The sequence below is a fragment of the Nesoenas mayeri genome, assembly GCF_963082525.1.
Source record: "Nesoenas mayeri genome assembly, chromosome: 8".
Taxonomy (NCBI): domain Eukaryota; kingdom Metazoa; phylum Chordata; class Aves; order Columbiformes; family Columbidae; genus Nesoenas; species Nesoenas mayeri.
In genome coordinates this window covers 34,940,348-34,962,223 of record NC_137554.1, presented here as the reverse complement: position 1 = coordinate 34,962,223, position 21,876 = coordinate 34,940,348, and the positions used below count along the sequence as shown (strand labels likewise).

At 41.7% G+C, this 21,876-nt stretch overlaps 1 protein-coding gene across 1 annotated transcript in view; it reads left to right on the top strand.

Annotated features, from left to right (window-relative positions):
• BEND5 (BEN domain containing 5) overlaps window positions 1–21,876 on the top strand; it is a gene marked incomplete at both ends in the record, with an annotated part of 551,257 nt that overhangs the window by 303,759 nt on the left and 225,622 nt on the right. The gene's annotated exons all lie outside the window — the stretch shown is intronic.

Below are 21,876 nucleotides of genomic sequence, written 5' to 3'. Positions count from 1 at the left end.
CGCTGTGTAATGGCACCTTTCCTTCCTTCCTTCCGTCCGTCCGTCAATGGCTCTTTTTCCATCTGTTTTCATATTCTTGTTTCGGCCTGTCAGTTGGTAGTGAAACTACTTGAATTTCCTTCTGTAACACAGTTCTTTTCCCTTCAGTTAAAATAAGCAAAATACATGGGTTAAATGTTCTCGCTTCCTGGGAAACAGCAGTGAAAGGTATATTCTCCCGTTGGTACCCACTCAAGATAAAATTTTGGTTTTCTACACCATCCCATTTTAATAGAAGATGGCACTAATTTCCTTCTTGACATTTCTGATCTAGAATTTTGTGATTTTTGTTTTTGTCCCCATCTTTATCAAAATCTGTTTCATCTTCATTCTAGAAAGAACAGAAATTTAACTCAAGATATTTACCTTTTCAGTTAATAGTTAGGTTCTTGCAGAGTTGTTATTAATAACTGTGCAATCTGAGTGTCAAAAACTGACAAGAAATCTGACGTAACAACAAAGAGCTGCCCTTGCACTGCCCCTACATCCTCTGCCTCGAGAGAAAGGCCCCTCAGGGTAGTCTTCCTCTTTTTCTTAAATAATTTTTTAATGTATTTATAAGTTTTAATTGTTGGTGCTTGGAGGCCGGCTTTAGGATGTGCTGGAGTTTGTTTATAAACCTTGATGCTTCGAGGTTTGCAATACTTTTGCGGGAGGAGGAAAAAAATGTGTGTTTACGAGATTGGTATTTAGTATTTAGTAATTGTAGTGTTACAGAAATTGCAGTTTTCCAAGTTCTTTTGCTTAGATGCAATAATTGCTTGTCTTGCTATGAAACGCTGCAGTACTACATCCGTGAAGAGGGAGCTCAGTAGCAGGAGGACTTGCTTTCTGCCTTGGACTGTGTTGTGATTTGTCCTGTTACATTAATTAATTGCTTTGTGCAGACTTGATATGAAGATGCTATTTGTGAAAGTACTGCCCTGCACTGCGTTTGATTATCGTATTTCCAGAACTGCTTTCTCTCCCGGCTGAGCACACTCACGATCTGCATTCCCAGGAAAACACCGATAAAAGGAGGATGCGCAACAGGGTTTACTGTTGTTACCACTTATTGTTATTCACACCTGCAAGTCTTTAGAGGTTGTGAAGGTGACCTGGGTGGGACTGTAGTAATTTTTGGAGCATATTAATGGAGTATTACTATCTGTGTTCTTTTCCTGGGTCACTGTCCAAGCCATTCCAAATACATTCAGACTGTCTGGATTTGCGTACTAATTAGTCAAGAGTCAGATATTCATCACATCCATGTTGATGGGCTTGGCTGAAGATCTGATTAACCTTCAGGTGGTTCAGTGACTAAATACTGGTTCTTGTCTAGACGATGGGATAATTTCCCTGCTATATGTGTTTCTTGTTCTTCCAACATGAAATTATTCTACAGAGATGCCCACTCTGAGCCTTCTTTGACCTTCATTAGGCACGATAGAAAAACCTAGAATAGAGCAAAACTATCATTTTTTAATAGAAGATACAATAAACAGTATTACTAAGCAAAAGGAAGAGGGAAAAGATGAGGCTATGAAAAAGCTGAAGCTATTTTCCTGTCTTAGTCTTATAAACCCATTACTTTGTTTGACTAAGATCTAGCTTTGAAGGTTGTGATTATGTTAAAATAGAAAGAAAGCCACGTGGAATTGGAAGTGAGTTTGCACGTGGTGTATGGGGGAACAGGTTGTTTCCATCCTGCAGAACGATGCAGCTGAAGGGACCTTCACTGCACTACAGTTGGACCGTTCAGGAGAATCTATGACCAAGGTTTTTGGAGTATTCTAGTCAAATATTCAACATTGGAAAAAAAAGACTGATTAAAGATGAGCATAAGATCTCCTGTATTGTTCCCAAGCAGACAAATAAGAGTTCTATAAAGCTTAACAAAACCCAAGCAACAATGTACAATTTGTTCAATAAAATCATTACAAATATTGTAGTAGTATAGCAGCAACATACACTTATCAAGAAAATGCTCCTAAAACAATAAGCTGCTTTCAATAAATGAGTCTTTAATATCTCTAAACATTAGAATATTTAATTTCAATTTTAGTGTTGTGATGGGGAAAGTAAATTAACTTGTGAAATTAATCATTTTATTTTTAATGAAAAAATAAAAATACAGAAGCAATTCTCTATCTATAATATGACTTGAGGGGATGGTGATTTACATTAAAAATACTATTCTGCTGGAGTTTCTGCTACTATTTGAGATAATTTAATTTGTGTCATTTGCATATGAAAATATGCCTTGAACTAGCAGCAAAATAACCTTTACACAATTCTATAAGAGCATAAAATACAGTACATTACAGTTTCAGTTATTAAGAATAAAAATACTCCATCTAATTTTGCATAGAAAATACTTCATATAGTTTAAAAAAGTAGTTTAAAATACACTCTAAGAACTTGTATGAGATCTTTGCAATATGTCTTGCTTTGTTATCAGCCAGAGATCTGAATTAGCTGAAGGTATTTTCAGGTAGTTTGTTGTGTAGCTTTTTCTTCTTAATTAGCTTTCTGAGGCAGAGATGCATCCTATACTTTGCTTGCTTTCCAGTAAGGGCATCTTCACTATAGCTCATATCGTAAACTTGAGATGGACATGATAGGATGGCTTGAGTGTTGTTCTCCTGTTACACATTCAAATTATGAAACTCCTATTGAGCAGGTGTTTATAACAGCAGTTGTTCACTGTCATGTGAATATCTTGCTAATAAATCAACAGGCAGCATTCTTCATTAATGCTTGGCCTATTACTGTGGTTGAGGACTCTCATTGATAGTGGATTAGTGCCATTAGCTACAGAGTGGGCTCAGCTTCTATATCACCTTTATTTTGTCTTGACTAGTGGTACATGCATTGTGGTGAAGGAATTCAGAGTGTCACATTTCCCCTGGAGTGGGCCAAGATGAGGAAATTATCAAAATTATGGTGCTGGAAATACTGAGGAATGTTCCTTCTTGTGTCTGATCATTATGTGATTTGTGCATGTTGTGGAGATTCCTAAGTAACTGTTGAGAGTTTTTCTAGAACTTCTCCCAGATCCATCCCTACTTAAATCACAGAATCCCAGGGTGTCAGGGGTTGGAGGGCCCTGGAAAGCTCATCCAGTGCAATCCCCCCATGGAGCAGGAACACCCAGATGAGGTTACACAGGAAGGTGTCCAGGCGGGTTGGAATGTCTGCACAGAAGGAGACTCCACAACCCCCTGGGCAGCCTGGGCCAGGCTCTGCCACCCTCACCCCAAACAAGTTTCTTCTCACATTTAAGTGGAACCTCTTGTGTTCCAGTTTGCACCCATTGCCCCTTGTCCTGTCACTGGTTGTCACCAGCAGAGCCTGGCTCCATCCGCCTGACACTCCCCCTTTCCATATTGATCCCCATGAATGAGTCCCCCCTCAGTGTCCTCTTGTCCAGCTCCAGAGCCCCAGCTCCCTCAGCCTTTCCTCACACGGGAGATGCTCCACTCCCTGCAGCATCTTGGTGGCTGCGCTGGACTCTCTGCAGCAGTTCCCTGTCCTGCTGGAACTGAGGGGCCACAGCTGGACACAAGATTCCAGGTGTGGTCTCCCCAGGGCAGAGCAGAGGGGCAGGAGAACCTCTCTGACCTACTGACCACCCCTTTCTAACCCACTCCAGGTCCCATTGGCTTCCTGGCCACAAGGGCCCAGTGCTGGCTCATGGTCACCCTGCTGTCCCCAGCACCCCCAGGTCCCATTCTATATAGTATGTGAGTTTCTTAAATTTACTTTGGTTTTCCCTCCTGTTTCTGGTGTGTTAACCAAATGATCCCGGATCACCTGATGTACACACTGTTATTCTGGCAGAGATTTTCTCCTTAATTTGAAAAATATTCCTGAAAAGAGTATTTCTGCATTCTGATAGCTGACTTCTCTAATAATTACAAAATTACATCTCTTATTTTCTCTGGTCTCTACCCTGAGAACATCATCTCGGCCTCCCGCGTTGACTCAGACCGTGGCTGCCTGGATGGTACCCTCTCATCTCCGGAAAGCGGCCGCGGGTTTGGGCCTCGCTCAGCAGTCTGCCGTGCATGTTTATTCAAAACACCCACTTTCCAGCAAGTTGGCGCTCTCCTCCTGTGTTTACAGAAACTTTCCCTAAGCATTTGGCCAGTGTTTTAAACGGCTTCCGGAAGGCTGTATATTTGAATAGCTATCTTTCTGCGGTACCCTTCCTTAGTGACAGCAGGGACGTTTTGGTGACGGCCAAGAAGCCGTGAGACAAGGAGTGACACCCTGCTCCTCTGGCTCTGCGAGGGACTGTCTCTGGACACACAGCCCAAAGCAGCGGAGGAAAACTCCTCCTGATTTAAACCCACTGTCCTTTATGTGCGCTGTCATGTAGCACAAATCTGCCTGAATTAAGGGAGTGGAGCATCTCCCGTGTGAGGAAAGGCTGAGGGAGCTGGGGCTCTGGAGCTGGACAAGAGGACACTGAGGGGGGACTCGTTCCTGGGGATCAATATGGAAAGGGGCAGTGTCAGGAGGATGGAGCCAGGCTCTGCTGGTGACAACCAGTGACAGGACAAGGGGCAATGGGTGCAAACTGGAACACAGGAGGTTCCACTTAAATGTGAGAAGAAACTTGTTGGGGTGAGGGTGTCAGAGCCTGGCCCAGGCTGCCCAGGGGGTTGTGGAGTCTCCTTCTGTGCAGACATTCCAACCCGCCTGGACACCTTCCTGTGTAACCTCATCTGGGTGTTCCTGCTCCATGGGGGGATTGCACTGGATGAGCTTTCCAGGTCCCTTCCAACCCCTGACATCCTGGGATTCTGTGAATTGCTGAAATTGCTGAGTTCCTGTGGGTCGCCACCAGCTCTCCATTGATCACTGTTCCCCTCTTGCAGTAATGTTCTTTTATACTATTAAAAAACCCCACACAAACAAACCCTCTGTCCTTTCCTTATTAAATTCCCTTTTTCCCCTCTGCACACTTTATAATCTTGCAATGGCTCCACTCCTCCTGTAGACCCTGCTCTTGGTTTACTTGCAGTGTGCAATACCCGTGATGTCCTTCTCTGCTGGTGCCAAGCACTCGGTCTGGTCTGTAGTCCCTTGCCAGGCTGCCCAGCACTGTGTTTAAAAATACAGCTTTCTGCATGGTTTTATACATGTTGCTTACTTTTAAAACACTAATATTTTCTTTTTAGGTGCTTTTATCTTTTGGAAATTAAATCTTGGTACAAAACTAGTTGTTTTAAGACAATCTTAATGTTTTATTCTGAATTAGTCAAAGTGCTTCTTCCATCCTGATTCTTCCTTATCTTTATGGTTTGCATTTTTACATAAGCCCACTACAGTCCGATGGAACATAAAAATGGTGCAGTTCTAGCTGAGTGCCTCATAATTGTTAATAAAGGCATAAGTGCTATCTGCTTTGTGTTCTCTCTGCTCTGTAAATTCTTCTACACATTAAAGTGAAGAATAAGATTCAAGAAGGAAGCAACATAAACCCAAGAGTTTTTTAAAAAGAGTAATCTCGGAAGACTGAATAGACACATATGTAAATCAAATATAATTACAAGGAAAAGTACTCTTTTTTTTTTTTCTTAATATGTAGATCAAATATAATTGCAAGAAAAAATACTTTTTTTTCCCCTTCCACTATCAAGATGAAATGCAAGATACGCCAGCTCAGTTCTGATGCTGATATAATCTTACAGAAGGGTCTAAAGGTTATGGCCCAGGCAGATGGATCAAGAAGCCTTCTCCTTCCTCAGCTTTTGCCTTATATCTTTCAAAAATCATAAAAAAATGGGTGTTAGTCTTTAAAAAATCAAGTGCCCTCTTCTATACTTAATTTACAGAAGGCACTAGACTTCCAGTGCAGTGCGGGATCTATGCTGTCCGTTATTGTAGCTGGGAAAGGAAACCGTCCTTTACAAAATAAACACTTTCTACAGCAACAAAATGTCTTTAATGGATCAGCTATCCCAGAATAACTGTGATTCACCCTCGAGTGACTTCTATCAATTTTAAAGAGAAATCATGAGTGGGGCAGAAAAATTGTCCTTAAAAGAGTTTTGAGGAGATGGAAACGTCTTCCCAGCTTTGTCTGGTACACCTCTAGTGAAACCTGAACTAGCCTGGGGGGTTCCGATGAGGAGCCTCAAGGGGCTGCTGAGAAGAATGAGCAATTTTACAGCCGGTAGCAAAGTTGCCACCTCTTGAGAAAAGTCTTGGGCCCCAGGTGCCGCTTGTATTGGCATCTCCACATGACTTTAGACACGCTGGAGACTGAAGACTTTCTCTGTACCCAAGGCAGGTGGCCTTTGGAGGGCTCACGGTGTCCTCAGCCTCCTCTCCAGAGAGCTTAGAAATGAAGTGATTTGATTTTTCTCTGCGTTGTTCTCTCCTCCATGTCCATTGTCTTATAGGCCAGTGCTGCAATTGCATAGATTTATTGCTCCGAGTGTATAAAGCTCCATGTGCGTGCGTGTGCCTGAGAGTTGTCATTTCTTGTGAAAAAGGCTTACCTGACTTTTCTTCTTCATGCCTCAGGTATACCGTTTCCTTCTCATCTCAGTCTTATGGATTTCTGTACGATATGTGTTTTGTATTAATACTCATCGTGACTCTCTTTTGTGCATTGATCTTTATATCTTTACATGTATGGTTTGGAATTATTGTGACTAGCAGATTTCCTGAGGACAAAAACCGAAAGCTGTGTTTATGTACTGGAATCATAGTGTTGGCCTCCAGAGTGTGAGCACACACAGATCTTTTATCTGCACTGCAACAGGGCCCGGAGAGCTCTCTGTAAGTCACTCAGCTCTCGGTAGCATCCTGTGCAGTCAGATGAGGGAGAGGGGCTCCTTTTGATGAACGTACAAAAAAGCAACGCGTAGCTCCTCGAGAGAGGATGTCAGCAGACCAGCACTTTGTGTTACTCTCGTTCCTTTCAAGAACGGCATCAGGCAGAACAATCTAACAAGGTTGCCAATAGTTCTGGAAGGATTTCCATCTGTGGCACTTTTTAGTGGCCAGATGCTGATAGCCAGAGCAGCGTGGTTGTGAATGCTGAACGTTCACCGTGTTTCAGTGACAGTGGAGCTGTTTGAGAAGAGATGACAAAACATAACTGGCGTGTGCTGAAAGACTCGCATCAGACAGATACTTTCTGTGTCACATATCTGGCATTTACTGGAATACCTATTCTAATGGGTGTCACTCACCATCTAGTGCATGTGTCACCGTGCAACTCTTTGACAGGTCTGTTCCAAAAGCTGTTGCCTGCTGCTCTATTCTGGGTGTTGGTAGGAAAGAGAGCATTTTAATGCTACTGAAAAGGGATGCACAGCTATTTTTTGCCATTGCATAGTATTTTGTTTTCAGAAATTCTAGGTAGGTTAAATCTTTTGAACTCCTGATTGCAGACTAAATCTGTCACTTGTTTAATGTCCAAACACTCATTATTTAGGGACTTTATGCCCCCAAAGGAGTAATGAACCTCGTTATTCTTTGTTTCTTCAGGAACACTGGTGGGATGAATGGGCCAGGTGAAGGTATCACGCTGGGTCAATTCAGAAAACAACTTGGACTGATAGACCGGAAATTGAGAGCGTGCATGTCCTTCCTTATAGATAGTACCATATTGCTTGTGCTCTGTGCATGGTGTGCTCCACGGGTTCCTCAGCAGTGCAGACTAGCAGCTGCTTTCCAGTGCAGCAGAGGTGACGGTGTTGGTTGTGTGAGGCTGGGTTAGGGCCCCCGGGCGCGGGTCCAGCCCGGTGTTGGTTGTGTGAGGCTGGGGAAGGGCCCCCGGGCGCGGGTCGAGCCCAGTGTTGGTTGTGTGAGGCTGGGTTAGGGCCCCCGGGCGCGGGTCCGGCCCGGTGTTGGTTGTGTGAGGCTGGGGAAGGGCCCCCGGGCGCGGGTCCGGCCCTGCCGCACCGCGGCTGGCACCGCCGCCTTCCTGCAGAGTGAACGAGCCCGGCCATCTGCATTTACACCCGCTCCCTCACCACTTCCCGGAAACCTCTTATTTTGCTTATATATACAGTACTTTAATTATATGGAAATTCACTAGTCGCAGCTTTAATGAACAACTTTTCTTGTATTCAAATGAATAAGATGCTGATGGGTGTTTCTTTGTACACAGCAAATGGTACTTATGTGAAAGCCATAGTAAATCAACAGCATAAGCTGATTTAATTACTAATTTGTTGCAGTGGTTGTTCCCACACCTATCATAACATTGTGTGTTTAATTATCTTTTACCCTAGTGCAGGTATGTTTTTTGGGTTATATCTGTTATATTCTGTTAGGTTTTTTGCTGTTGTTGTTTCTGTTGTTTGGGGGGGTTGTGGCTCGCTCTTCTTTCCTTTCTCCTTTGCAGCTGGTAAAACTAGCAGCAACTACCATGTGTCTAGTGATTAAGACTTTTTCTCTTTGTAATTGTCAGATTGATTGGGACAATTGAATGATAATGAAAAACAGCTTGTTCCCTCATTTCCAGAGGTGACACTTTCTGCATAATACTGCAAAATATAACAAAAGGGTTTTCTTGGACGCTGCTTAAAGTTAATTGACAGCATCTGTTGTTTGGAACAACGGAGAGAAATAGCATTCCCTTGGCTCTTCGGCACGTTACTCAGGATTAGGCACTGTCACGCCAGCTGAGAGCTGAGCACGCTCTGTCCATGCACAGGGTCTTAGCTGGGCTTTCTCTCACATCAGCCTTCCCCTTTGTACACAGCGGAGCTGAAAAAAATACTTAAAGTTCATTAAATTAATCAAAAATGTATGGTCTTCATTAAAAAAAATGGATAAGACAAAGTACGATAAACAGTGGGGTATGAAAATAATATTGTTTACAACTGTCTTTTTAGAAGCATCTTTTATTTCAGACTTCCCCTGCTATTTTAAAGCTGCTCGGGGGCCGTGTATCTGCAGCAGCAGCAATCACTGCAGGCACCGTGCATGCTTATTCTGCCACATACAATTCGAAATAATTTTGAGAGCATGTGAAAAAAAATGTTCATTCTGTATTTCTCACAAAAAAACATATAGCTTAATTGTGCTCTTAGGCTGGCTGAGTATGTTTTGAGAGCCTGACTATCATTAAATATGTACATCCTTTTATCTTTTGGCAAACTTGTGCTGTCGGTGCTGCTCTTTAGTCAGATGTGCATTTTTCTTTATGAGGTTTAATATTTCTCTTTTAGAACATTGATCAGTGTCCAAAGTCACTTAAGAGCAGTGGAAAAATCAATAGGGAGCGGCGATTGGCTGGCTCGGAGGCGGCTGCTGCAGCCCATCACCAAGAAAGCACTGATTTGATTTGATTTGGCGTTTTGTAGTCGTTCCCTTTCTCTGTACTGTCTGTCAGGAAACTTCAAAACTGCTGATTTGAAAATAAATGAGCACATGTTACCGTTTGAATCTGTTTCTTTTACTTTTGTTTTGTTTCTTTTGGTACTTGACACACAGTGGTGTATGTAAATCTTAGCGCTGTGACTGCCTAGATGGCTGCAGGCGTGTGCCGAGCTCCAAGCCGAATTCAAGGTCAGATATTTTACGAGCTAAACTCTTGAAGTCAAGATGTGCATTTACATGGAGGGTTCATCAATCAGCATATGCTAATGAGCCAGTTTTGCCATGTCATTCTGGCAAGTAATTTGACGTTTTGCTGTATTAATCTTAAGCTGAGCTCAGTGCCATCGACAGTCAGATATTGAGCTGATTGTGATCAGAACCAAGAAAATACTTCACGTGCTGTTCTCTAATGTACAATACGCTGGAATACAAGATATTCCCTATAGTGTAAAATATAACAAATTGCCTTTTTTCTTATTCTAATCTCTGTAGATATTGGTACAATTACTGAATTGAAGCAGGACTGGCTTTTTTTCTGGGGTTTGTTCTTCTATTCTCTTCAAGTTTGATGATGCACTGTATTTTATTGTTTGTGTGTATAAAAACACTTTGGCGAGGAAATTGACTATAAACGTTAAATGTTAAAATAGAGACTCATACTGTGTTAAATTAGTTGATTTTAAATTATGCCTATGCCTTCAATATGTCTGATTTTATGTATTTGTATATGTACACATGTGGCTATTACTCCACATAGTATATACTAATCCATATCTTAATGTTTATTTCATATTCATAATTAGGAATAGCTATACCAAACCAGAGCTCTGTGTCCTGCTTCAGAATTAAGTGAGGCTACATATATAAGGATTGTGTTCTTTTTAATAGCAACAGAATTTTGACACTGGTTGTAATATAGATGATGCAATACGCACTTTTTCTGTATTCACACCTCAGCAACAGATGCAAATGGTATTTTAAAGGAAAACTGTAAAGATTTTAAATATTCCTGCTATGTTAATGATGCTACTACAATATCGAGAAGCACAGATTTAAAATGTTAGGCTTTGAAAGTCCTTAATGTAATTGAAAATATCTTGATGCCACAAATACTGATGTGAAAGTTCAGGAAATACGCTTCTCCCATACTGCTTTCCCTTCCCTTTTGGACGGGTTCGGGCTGATCTCAGCAGTGTCAGTGATCATTATTCTGATGACTTGCCCCTGAAAGGCACTCGCTTGTACCTGTGGGGACAGCGGCTCCATTTGCCGGCGCCGGGGAGTCGGCGGCTCAGGCTGGCGCCGGCGGAGGGAAGGAAAGATGATTAATATGTCTTATAGATTCACTGCCTCTTCACTCGTCCTAGACCTGCCAGTAATTCCACTCCCCTGTGGTTCCACCTTGATCACAGATAATGGAGGCAGATTGAAAGTTTGAAGACACGAGCCTTTTCTCTCCTCCTGCACTGACATTACTCACCCGGGCTAAATGAGCTGTACGACCAGCGGCCCCTGCCTATGGGAAGGCATCTCAGCGCACTTAGCGCTAATGCTGCAATAAAGCAGCAACTGGACTCTAATTAACCACGTTTCCTTTCTTTCCGTTTTCTCTATCTGCTTTTTCGTTAACCGCGCAGCAGGCTGCCATGGGCAAAGCTGTGATATTGCAATGGAAACAGCAACAGAAGCGTTCCTTCACCTCGCCATTTATTAAAACATACCTTTTGCTTTCTATTTCTTTACAGAAATAGTATAATATGAAGTTATTTTGTATTAGCAAGGTAGCTGTACTGTTCTAAGAACTGAAATTATGAATGTCCATGAAAAAAATATTCTCGCATAGGTGTATTGTTTTTAAGATGTTATTTATTCATTTTTAAGCCCCACTGGACTCTGTAGTACAAATGTTGAAGTATAATCTCAGCTTCTAACAGAATTGTGTGTGTGCTGGGAAGAAAATCAGCTTTGTTCTAGAGACAGCAAAATACCATATGTATGTGTATGTGTCCAGTTTGCATCTTAACTCTAGATAAATGCCTGACTCTGAATCAGATTGGTAGAGATAAAATGGCCTTTTTTCTTTCCAAAGGCAGATATAAAAAGGTTTTGCAGTGGGAAAAGACATTGTCTTATAGAGTCTCCAGAGAGATAAGTCATAACAGGAACCTCTGAACATAAGGGGATTATTGTGTCCATGAAATATTTCACTCTGTAGTTCTTGGTGTCTGAGGGACTGAGCGTTTTACAAAAGAGATCTGGTGTCCTTAAACCTCTTTGGTTTCCTAGGAGAAAGCCCGACAGTCCTTTATGGACACAGTCATTTCTGTGCACCTTCAGCTTTTTGAGGCTTTGAATTCGGGTTTGTAGAAGCAAATCTATATTGTCTAGGCAGTGCATGAGTAAATTAAGCAGTATGTTTTATGTAATTGTACTTCTAATACAGATACTCTAAGAATTTGTATATAGTGAAGTGTATTCTGGCTAAAACAACGAATCCATGTCTTCTGAATGCTGAAGAAGACTAGATCTACTTGGAGAGCTACATTCTAGAACCTGGCAGACAGCCCGCTTTCATACAGGAAAGTGATGCCATTTTTTAGTATCTAGGGTATTATTATGAGTAAGGAAGGGAAGAGGAATAAACAAACAGCAGTCCAGTATATTTTCAAATGAAATACAACCAGGAGTATAAATCTTCAGAGTCAAGTTTCTTTAACCGAGTAGCTAATAGATATGATATAAAATAGGAAATGTTTACATGCTACAAGGTTATAAAGAGTAATTTTGTCAGCAGCAGAGAATCGTATTGGAAAAAAGGGTTCTCTGTGTCATTGCTCCTCTCGTGTTGCCACTGGGGAGAAGCCGGTTTGGGGGTGACCTTTGACCTTCCTGAGAGCCGATTTCTGGACAGGATCAGCTAATGCAGCACCGGGGCAACCACGTCAACCAGGAGGGAGAACTGGGGTTTTGTGAGCAAAACCACGGCCCTTTCAAATGGAAATCTTGACTTCAGAAGTTGTAAAGGTCATCAAGCTGGTTATGGGTAAAGGTTGATTTATCGTAACAAATAATGGGGGAAACTGTAATGATTTCTCAAGGAAAAATGCTCCCAATTTTACTTAAAACAAACAAACAAACCCAAGAAATAGCATGTTAATTATTAGTCTATGCCCCATTAAGAACTTCCTAATTGTGATCCATAAAGAACTGTCAGACAGGTCAGACAGCTTTTGTTGGCCTCCTGCGATAAGAAGTCCGTGTCCTGAGATGCACACAAGGGTCTTCAGTAAATTACAGAACCTGGAAAATAAAAACCTATTATCTTTCTAGAAACTAAAGAAAGCACAACCTCCTTTGAAAATCAAGATTCTTTTTTTTGTGTTACAAAAATAGTTCTTGGACAGACTTGCCATTTAAAATACAATAGGTGGGATAATATATCATGTTAGTTATCTTAAAAGATGGAGGTGTTATCATTCAAAAGGAGGAGGTGAAGACGTGGAAAGGAGAAGCTACTTTTAAAACTCCATAAAGCAGCACATGGGTAGAACTCAGGACTGAAAACGGGTCTTGTGAAGCGTGTTCTAGTTCTGCAGCCGCGGAACGGCCTGGGCCTTTGCGGCAAAACGAGCGGGTCAGAAATGCCGGCGCTGATTGCCAAGGGTCAACCTGCAGGTTCCTGTTGGCTATTGAGACAAACAACCTGTACTCGCTTGTCATGTTTGGTATGGAGGCCTGTGTGAAGTTGTTTTCTTTTTGTTTGGGGTGCCATGGCGTGGGTGCGATGTAGGCTAATGAGCTTTTGTAACGCAAAGAAGATCGTTCTATTATCAGCTATTTCAGTTGCTGAAAAAAAAACAAGGACGCTTTCTCAATATTCGAGTGATGGAAAAGTGTCATTTTTTATTTAAACAGACCTACACATTCTTGGAAAAGAGAATAAAATAATATACACTTTCGAGTCTGAAAAAAAAAAGTTTAATTTATTATTTACAATTTTTTCCTAATAATGATTGTTTTGAAGTTCTTAATTGGTTCATGAATAACTGATGATCATGGCAGTAACTGGAAGCATTGATCTACAAAATAACAGTCAACCCTGAAAGGATGTAGAAAAATAGGCTTCCTCACTGCATACTTGAAAATCTCTTACCAGTGGTCAAAAATATCCAGGATGGAACAACAGACTATTCGGTACATCTGATTTATTTCTTATGGAGTTAGGGGGAGAGGCTTCCAGCTTCTCATTGAATCTGTACAGAGCACACATGTAAAAAGGGAAAAGTTAAATATATTTTCAGAATCTACATAAATTTTCACAGTGTAGTTTGACGTTTTATTGCTAATACATTTATAAAAAGCATAGGATGTCTTTTTTTTCTGTGCTGGCAACTATAGCCTCTTACTTCTGGGTGTAATACTTGCTCTGAGCAGTCCCTCTGCCTTGGGAAGGCATGCAGTGCTTTCAGACCAGCGCTGCCAATGAAAGCAAGCGTTATACCTGCTGGGAAATGTCTTCACATTGGGCATTTTTAACAGTGCTGGATATTGGAAGACGAGATGTTAAGTTTAGATATATAATTTTGTACACAGTGCCACCTGGAGAATTTGGGAATAAGGTTTTGAATATTGGATTATTTTTGGTTTTGCCTCATTTATTCCAGCTATTTATACAGGACTGTTGATGAGCTTTCTTGAAGTACGCTGTGTTTTGATACTGTTATCATTTCATACGTTAACATCTTGCTGGTTGTGAGGTCTAGAAGACGGATGTTCGCAAGGGTTTGGGTGAGAATCCTGCCCAGTTCCAACTCTTGAAACCTTAGTACAGCAGGGAAGTTCTCGAGGTCCCTTTGGAGCTGCTGTCTGGCTTTGCAGCTTTGTGAGATTTGTGGTCTATAAGATCCAATGTTTTGAGTTCTGAATTTCCTGGATGCTTAAAAATCTGTGGCCGGATGTGTCCCTGCGTGCCCCCTGATAGCAACGTCGATAGCCAAGGCCTGCGCAGACCCGTGAACTGGGCGCTGTTCTGCCTCTTGTGCTGCCTGATGTGATGTGATCAGAGCCCGGAGAACTTCCTGGGTTTGCAGTTCTCCATCTCTGGAGATTTTCAAGACCTCAGTTGGTTAAAGCTCTGAACAACATGGTCTGATCTCTGGTCTGACCCTGTTCTGAGCCAGAACTTGGCTTTGATGACCTCTTGAGGTCCCTTCCAACCTGAATTCTCCTATGATCCTGTGACCATAGAGGAACAAAGCAGATTAAATCCCCTTGTTGTTGGTATTTTCTGCTGCCCCCCATTCAGAGGTGCCTGACTCCCTGTGTGTGTTGGACAGGCAGAGATCACTTTATTTGGATTTGAGATTTTTTAATGTATTTAGCTCTACTTGCTAATGTTCTATGAAAGTGTCCGATACAAAACCACGTTGATTTTACAGCTGTACAAAATACAGTCGAAGAAAAACAAAGTAATGATACTCTTTCCTGCTTCATTGCAATTCTGGGTAGATTTTTGGAAGCCTGCAAGAAAATCTGTCCCTGCATTGTGCCAATGTAGGCCTGGATTTTAGGGAAGACTCGTCCAGTTTATGGCTTACAGTGAGCTCAGAAGAAATTTTGAGCTATGCGTATTTTCAGCACAAATCATTATGGTTTTGAACAAGTGTTGCTTTGAGAGTTTGACTTTATTACTTATACAAATGCTTTGTAGTGGTTGGATTATCAGGTTAAAATCTCTGATTTGGAAAGGATATTATGGTAAACAGGAACCCACAACAAATACAAAGTATTATGAAAAATTAATGGGTTTAGTATTTCTCAATCTTTTTTTTTTTCCTAATTCAAAAGAGAGTTTTTAAAGGTTCTGTGGGACAGAAACGCTCACCCTGTAAACAAGATATTCAGATAGAGAATTTTCATATTCTTGTCCTAAGATTTTATCTTTCTTGAAAATCACTCTGCAACTGAGCAAGCCTGTGAACCTTTCATCATAGACTGCTAGCATCAGATGGCCCTGGTTTAAAATACGCTTGAAATCAAAGGCCTGGTAGATAAGTTGGTGTTTGAAAACCATGAAACTTTGTCAGTATAACACACACTTTCTATCGAAGATGCTAAAAGGCACCAAAAGCCATTCTCATTTCCTCAGGGGAGCAAGTTGGGGCAATTTCTGTGGTATCTAGTTTGTTCTGGTACAATAGGATTCTATTGCGGGGGATCAGAGAGCAAAAGAAATGGAAGTAGGTTTCAGTATAACATATGGCAACTAAATTAACCCTCTCTTCATAAATTTGCATGTCTACCAAAAATGTTATGAGCTGATATGAGAATTTTGACTTTTCTTTTTAATGTTTGCTATCTTGAGGAAAGAAAAAAAGGTTTTATTCACCTAAATACAGATTTTCTAAACTATGGTAAGAGCCACGTCTCAGAGAGACTTGTTGGGGTTTTCTCCACCCCTACTACCTCTGTTTGTCTGTCTGTCCCCTGAGTAACTGGGTGGAGGACGAGCTGCTTGGGTAGCACCTGAGCATCCTTCATCCTCCAGCGCTGCCAACTTCCACTATCCCGACTGAGCTCCCCTTGGAAGGACGTTCTGCTAATAGCCGTGGGATCCTCTCACAAAGCGGTTTGTTCTGTTCATTTCTGTGACGTGAGGCAAGAAGAGGGACACAAAAGAGCAGGCAGGAATTAGCATTCCCTCTTCCTCACCATGCAATTGGATTATTTACCTGCATCGGTAATTACTGTGTGATTCTAGGATTTGTTTCTGTCCATGATATTTTTTTAATGCAGAAGGGGAACATATGGTCCGAACTCCCTCACATGTTCAGCGAAGAATGGCAAAGCAGGCAATCTAAACTGCTTCAAGGCAAAGCCTTTCATAAATTAAACCTTTTATGTTCTCCTTCTCCTCTGACTGGCGTAGCATTTGCCTTTCTGTATGTTGTTTTGGTGTGTCTAGTGGCTACATGTGAGAGCGGTGACATTTATATGAAGTGAGTCTATTAAATTCTTTATAATGAATAGCATGTAACTGTAAAACATATACAGTTTTCTCATTTTGCCCTCCTCTGGGAGACTACGACAACATTTTGGCAAGTAGGAGTAAACAGCTTTGTGTTGGCATGCAGTAAATTAAACTGAGTAATTAAAATCAATAGCAAAACACTAGCTAGGCAGAAAGGTCATATAACACAACAGAAAACTGTTGGGTAGCATATTGCAGGAAATCAAAATAAATTTCTGAACTTTTCATTATTCTTTACATGCCTGAAACTGGTCTTAAAAGGCTTGCGAGATACAGCAAGGTATTGACAATGACAGGATCATTCTCTGAGATGGAATAAAAATATTTAAATGCTAATACATGAGAATTTGCAGGGTACGGGGCTGCCAGACACAGTGGAATGTGGGAAAAAGGGCTTTCATTTTGCTACTATTATATAAACTTCTGTTTAGGTTGGCTTAGCGTATTACATAGTAATGCTTGCAAGTACTGAAGTGAGGTGCACTGATTGGGGTCTCTGTCAGCGCAAGGGCGGTTTGAAGTTTGATGTTAATGTTTCTGTGATCAGGACAAATGCCTGGATGGTTTTGTGAGGTGTTTCACGTGCTCCTGCAGCTCGGGAAGGGAGGTCAGGGTCAGATCCTCCAGATCCAAACCAGCAGTGGTCCCAAAGTGAACAATGACTGACTTTCAAGGTACACGTGAGGTCTTCACTGGGATTGTGGGGTTCGATAAGCAGATAACACCTCTGATTTGAGGATGCTGTTCTAAGTCATTGCACTTCTTGTATGACCGCGGCTTCCAGAAGGAAGTCTGCGGTAGGCGTTTGCTTTTTTTGCCGGTGAAAGGCGTTACGGTGGTGGAAGGAAGTGGGAGGAAATCATGAGACACGACTCTGGGAGATGTGGAGATGTGAGATGGGTTGTTAAGAAGCATTTGCTTGGGAGACACTGGAAAGGACTCGAAGGCGTAGTTAACCTGTAACAAGTGCGTTCAGTCATGACGTGGTTATGGATTAAAGAATATATTTTATAGCATTGTTTGGTTGAGTTGGGAAAAGCAGAAAGCTTTAAGGCTTATGAGCTCTTCTGGCTGAGCTTCATTTGCTTTTTCCAGCTCAGTCTCTTGTAACAGGCAATGTTGCTCTGCCTTTCTTATCTCTTGAATTTGCCAGCTCTATTAGCTCTCTCTTAGGCAACTGTCAGAGAGGAGAGATCCCCTTGTGTCATCACGCGGGAGAGATGACATTTTGTGTTTATAAGCCTTTCCTTAGGTCTCCATGTTTGGATTTCTCCTCCGTGGCTTTGAGAAGCTTATCCTGACAGTGCAGATCCCGGGGCACGGTGTGGCTCCACCAGCGCCCGCTGATCCGTGCTGGGGTTGATTTTAGGGTAGGTGGTGAGTTATTGTGCATTTATCTGACAAACCTGAGCCTTCAGCCGGTCGGGCACTGGGTGGATAGTTGTGAAACAAAACCAGTGAGATATGGTTGGACTGTGCTCTTCCTGAAGCTGGTTAATATCCCTTCCAATGTTTGTAATTTCTATTTAAAATATTTGTTTTCCTGTATTTATTTATATTGTCTGGTTTGAATTTAATCCTAGTGATTTCAAAATAACAACAGCGGCAGGCAGCGTTGTGCCGGCTGGCTGTGAGAGAGCCGTGTCTTGTCGTTTAAAGCCACGCTGTATTCGAATAGATGAGTGCTAGAAACTGGTTGAGCCCAGCAACTGTGCAGCCTGGTCTGTGGCTTGAAGTCGTGTTGGGGTTTGGTTTGCTTGAGTGATGGAAATGGCTCGGCCTTCTGCCCATTCCCTTGAATGCGTGTCCACGTCCCGCAGTCAGCGCGGGACACACACAAACAGGCACGGTGGGAGAGCGAGGGTCTGCGCAGCGGCAGTGCTGCAGGGTCCCGTTAGCTGCGTTAGCGTCACTGCGCGGGGAACGTGCGTTATATCTGCTGTAAATGCTTTAACTAGCCAGGCCCTCGTGGTTCATGAACATCAAGTTCAATGTTTTTGAGACAGCGATTCAGAAAGGAATATGATGGTGACCAGGTTCAGTTGCAAATGCTATAAGACATAACATTTATCATATTTTTTTCTCCCTGTTTTAATCCAGATAAATATACTTTCAGCTTTTGTTTCGTTTACATTTTGCTTTTAGAGGGACATAATACATAAATGGTTTTATATATATAAATATTGTATTTAAAGACATGAAGTAATTTTTGTTCTTCTGGTTTCATATGTTTTGAAGTAGTATGTGAGCTTCCCTTTTCAAAGTTAACTGTTAACTTATAAGAACTTTCAGTATATATTTTTGCCTGTGCTTGAATTCTTCTAGTCATTAATGGAATAGGAAATGGTACCTGCCTTCCTGCCTGCAAATGCTTAACCTGAGTTATGAATCCTGCTTAAAACTTATGAACCCTGTTTAAAAGTGTGGTTCATGCTGAGCAGGACTGTGCATCTGCTTAAAGCTGAGCTCAAGGAGAACTGTAGGCAAAATGAGGCTGGTGCAGAGGCTTCTACAGACGTTCCAAACCATTCTTTAACAGTATGCTGATGTACTTTTTTAAATTAAGTGCATGTGTATGTGTATCAAATTTGCTCTATTATTTCAGTGCAAATACCTTACTTCAGTATTACATGGCTAAATTTCCTAAAATGCTGGCCGTAATAGCTAACACAAAACACCTCAGTGTATTCTTGTCCTAGGTAAAGACCAGAGGGACAATGTTTGAGACATATTGTAGATCGAAAAAGCAACAGATATGAAATTGTGACTCCTGCTTGAAAGCCTTGAAATATTTAAGGTTATTATAATCTACATTTTTGCCATCTGTATGTTTAACTCGATAGCTGTATAAATCATGTCAATTACTCTTGCAAACTTTTTCTGCAAGCGCCTTGACAAATGTCCTGTCATTCTCCTGGAAACACACAGTACACGGAGCAGTTTGAAGGCAATTTGGTTATAAAACTTTTTGTATCCCATATGTTGCTTTCTCTTGTTTGCACCTGTCTTTTTATTTATCTAAGCATAAATATTACTGCTTCTTGACACTGTTCAGGAGGTTTTTAGCTGGTTTCTTTCAAAACCTCAGCCTTGGTGCAATGTAGACTCTTATTTTTAACATGAGTGCCAGTCCTGCAAGAGCCTTACTTGTCTAAAATGGAAGACGGTATATGGGGCAAACCTGCAGAAATGTGGAGCAGATGAGTTCCTGAGACACACTTAAACAATCCTCTAGAAACCTCAGGTAAAAGGACGATGCTGTGACAGACCCACTGGCTCCCATAGGTGAGCGTTCTGTACGCAGGGTGGTCTCACCTGCTGATGGCAGTAGCCGTGTAAAAGCCTGAAAGAAACCAAGAACAATTACCGCTACCTACTCATGTTTTATTTGCAACACAAAAAGACAAAGCTGATAGAATTTTGTTTTATGTGGAGTTTTTACTGTAGTCTTCTCTGAATGACTTGATATTTACATTCTGTTTTCGAGTTGTTAGTGTTTAGCAGCGCAGGAAATACTGAGAAGGACAGGGGGCTGTCCCAGCGTCTCGACATCTTTTCTGTATTCCCTTTTCTTCATTTTCTCATCAGAGTCTGTCATCTAAGAGTCTCTTTAGTCTGCCCACTTTTTCCTCACCTGAAATCTTACAGTATCGCACTCATTCCACAGCATTAGGAATACGTGATCATGGGCCTGGACTAGCAAGTAGCGAAGTGTTTGCTTAGATAATCTCAAATTAGGCTCCGGAAGTGCAAACGTTTGAATAGTGATTCTAAGAGTAAGCTCTGCAGTCTTACAGTAGTGCGTGCCTAGGAAGAGTTGAAGGCGTAGTTTTTGCAAGTGCAAATGTGTCACCTGGAGTTCTACCTACATGCAATAGATGTCCGTACCTCTTCTCAGAGTATGCTGAAGATTTGGCCCAGAAAATCTGGGGGGGGCCAAGCGGGGGAAGGGTCTCCAGTCGTTTAAACTGATCACATTTCCTGAGAGCACAGAAAAAGTACTTTAGTTGGCAAGACGCAAAGTTCTACGTTGCATTAGCGATTGCTGACTCGAGTATTGTGAGTCACATTGCATTTGCAGCTCATAGCGTGCTCTCATGCTATATCAGCCTCCTTGCTGACCTGTGAGCAGCGCGTACATTCTCTTGCCATGTTTTGTAACAGTCTAAAGAGGAAGGAAAGTATCTAGAACTCTGTCATTACCTTTAGCAGCAGAAGGATGTGAAGAGTCTTTCAAGGCTAAATAAAACCTTGTGTAATTTAACAAAATCTATCCTGCATTTCCCTTCCCCTCAGCATCATGTCTGGTTACATCGCGGAAGAGGGTAAAGGAGGTGATGCTCTTGGAGTCTAAACAAACTCAGCACAGTGAAATGGGACAGTACTTTAAAATATGCATAAGGATTGCAGTTGCTCCATTTTGTGACACTGACTGTTCAGGTAGATTTAAAAGAAAAAGAAAAAAGAGACAAACCCAAACCACCACAGACTTGTCCTAAAATGAATATTTTTTTTAAAGGCCTATCAAGAAAAATGATGTTGCAACTATTATTGTGAAAAATTGGAGTGGCCTGGTTGATATCACGCATACAGTTTGGAAAAACAAGATTAGTGCCACACGTACCATTTTTCATTTTCTTCTGTCTTCAACAGCAGCAACCATTGCAGCATCTCATTTTTAACTGTGTTTAGGGTGAGGAAGCCCATGTGTGTACAGTTGCTCCTGGGTCTCTGGTCCCCCTGCTCCAGCCTTTCCCCTCTGCTCGCGTGTCCCTATGTGCTATAAATAAGAAATGGTTGGGAGGGCAGGACACTTAGTCTCTTCTTAGATCAATACTGCTCTGTGTGTCACCAACTAGGAATATTTGAAACCAGGGAGGGAGGGAATTGTGTTTTATTTCCCCTGTAGACTGAGGCCAACACCTTTGCATTGGGTTCATCTCTATTACCTGGAGAAAGAAGCCTGGGTAGGTTATTTTGAACCAGTATAAGCTGACAAAAGTACCACTGTGAATAAGACAACAAAGATTTTAACAAGAAAATATTAGAACTTTTCCCTTCATTAAAACCAGAATTTTGATGCCTCCGTGACCATCTACGTGTTGTTTTCCTGAGGCTGAGCTCAGTGGGGAGAGAGACCCGAGTGAGCATGTGTTGGTGCTGGGGCCAGGCGTGTGCGGCTGAGCGCCGCGGAACTGACATCTCGTTGCACACGTACGCTCACTTCAATCTTCAGAGAGAGGGTCTCGCCGCATTTGTTGTTCCCCTTTAAGCTGAGCAAATTAAGACTTTTCTGTCGCGGCTGAGACGGACAAACGACATGGACCAAGTTCCTTCAAGATTGAAGTAATAGGTTCCATTTATTGCTACAAGTGCATTTTTATACAATTCTACCAGTTCATGTGTCTTTTCACTATTGGTTACAGCACTAACATCTCATTGGTTAACTTTTCTATCATCCATGTTATTCTTCT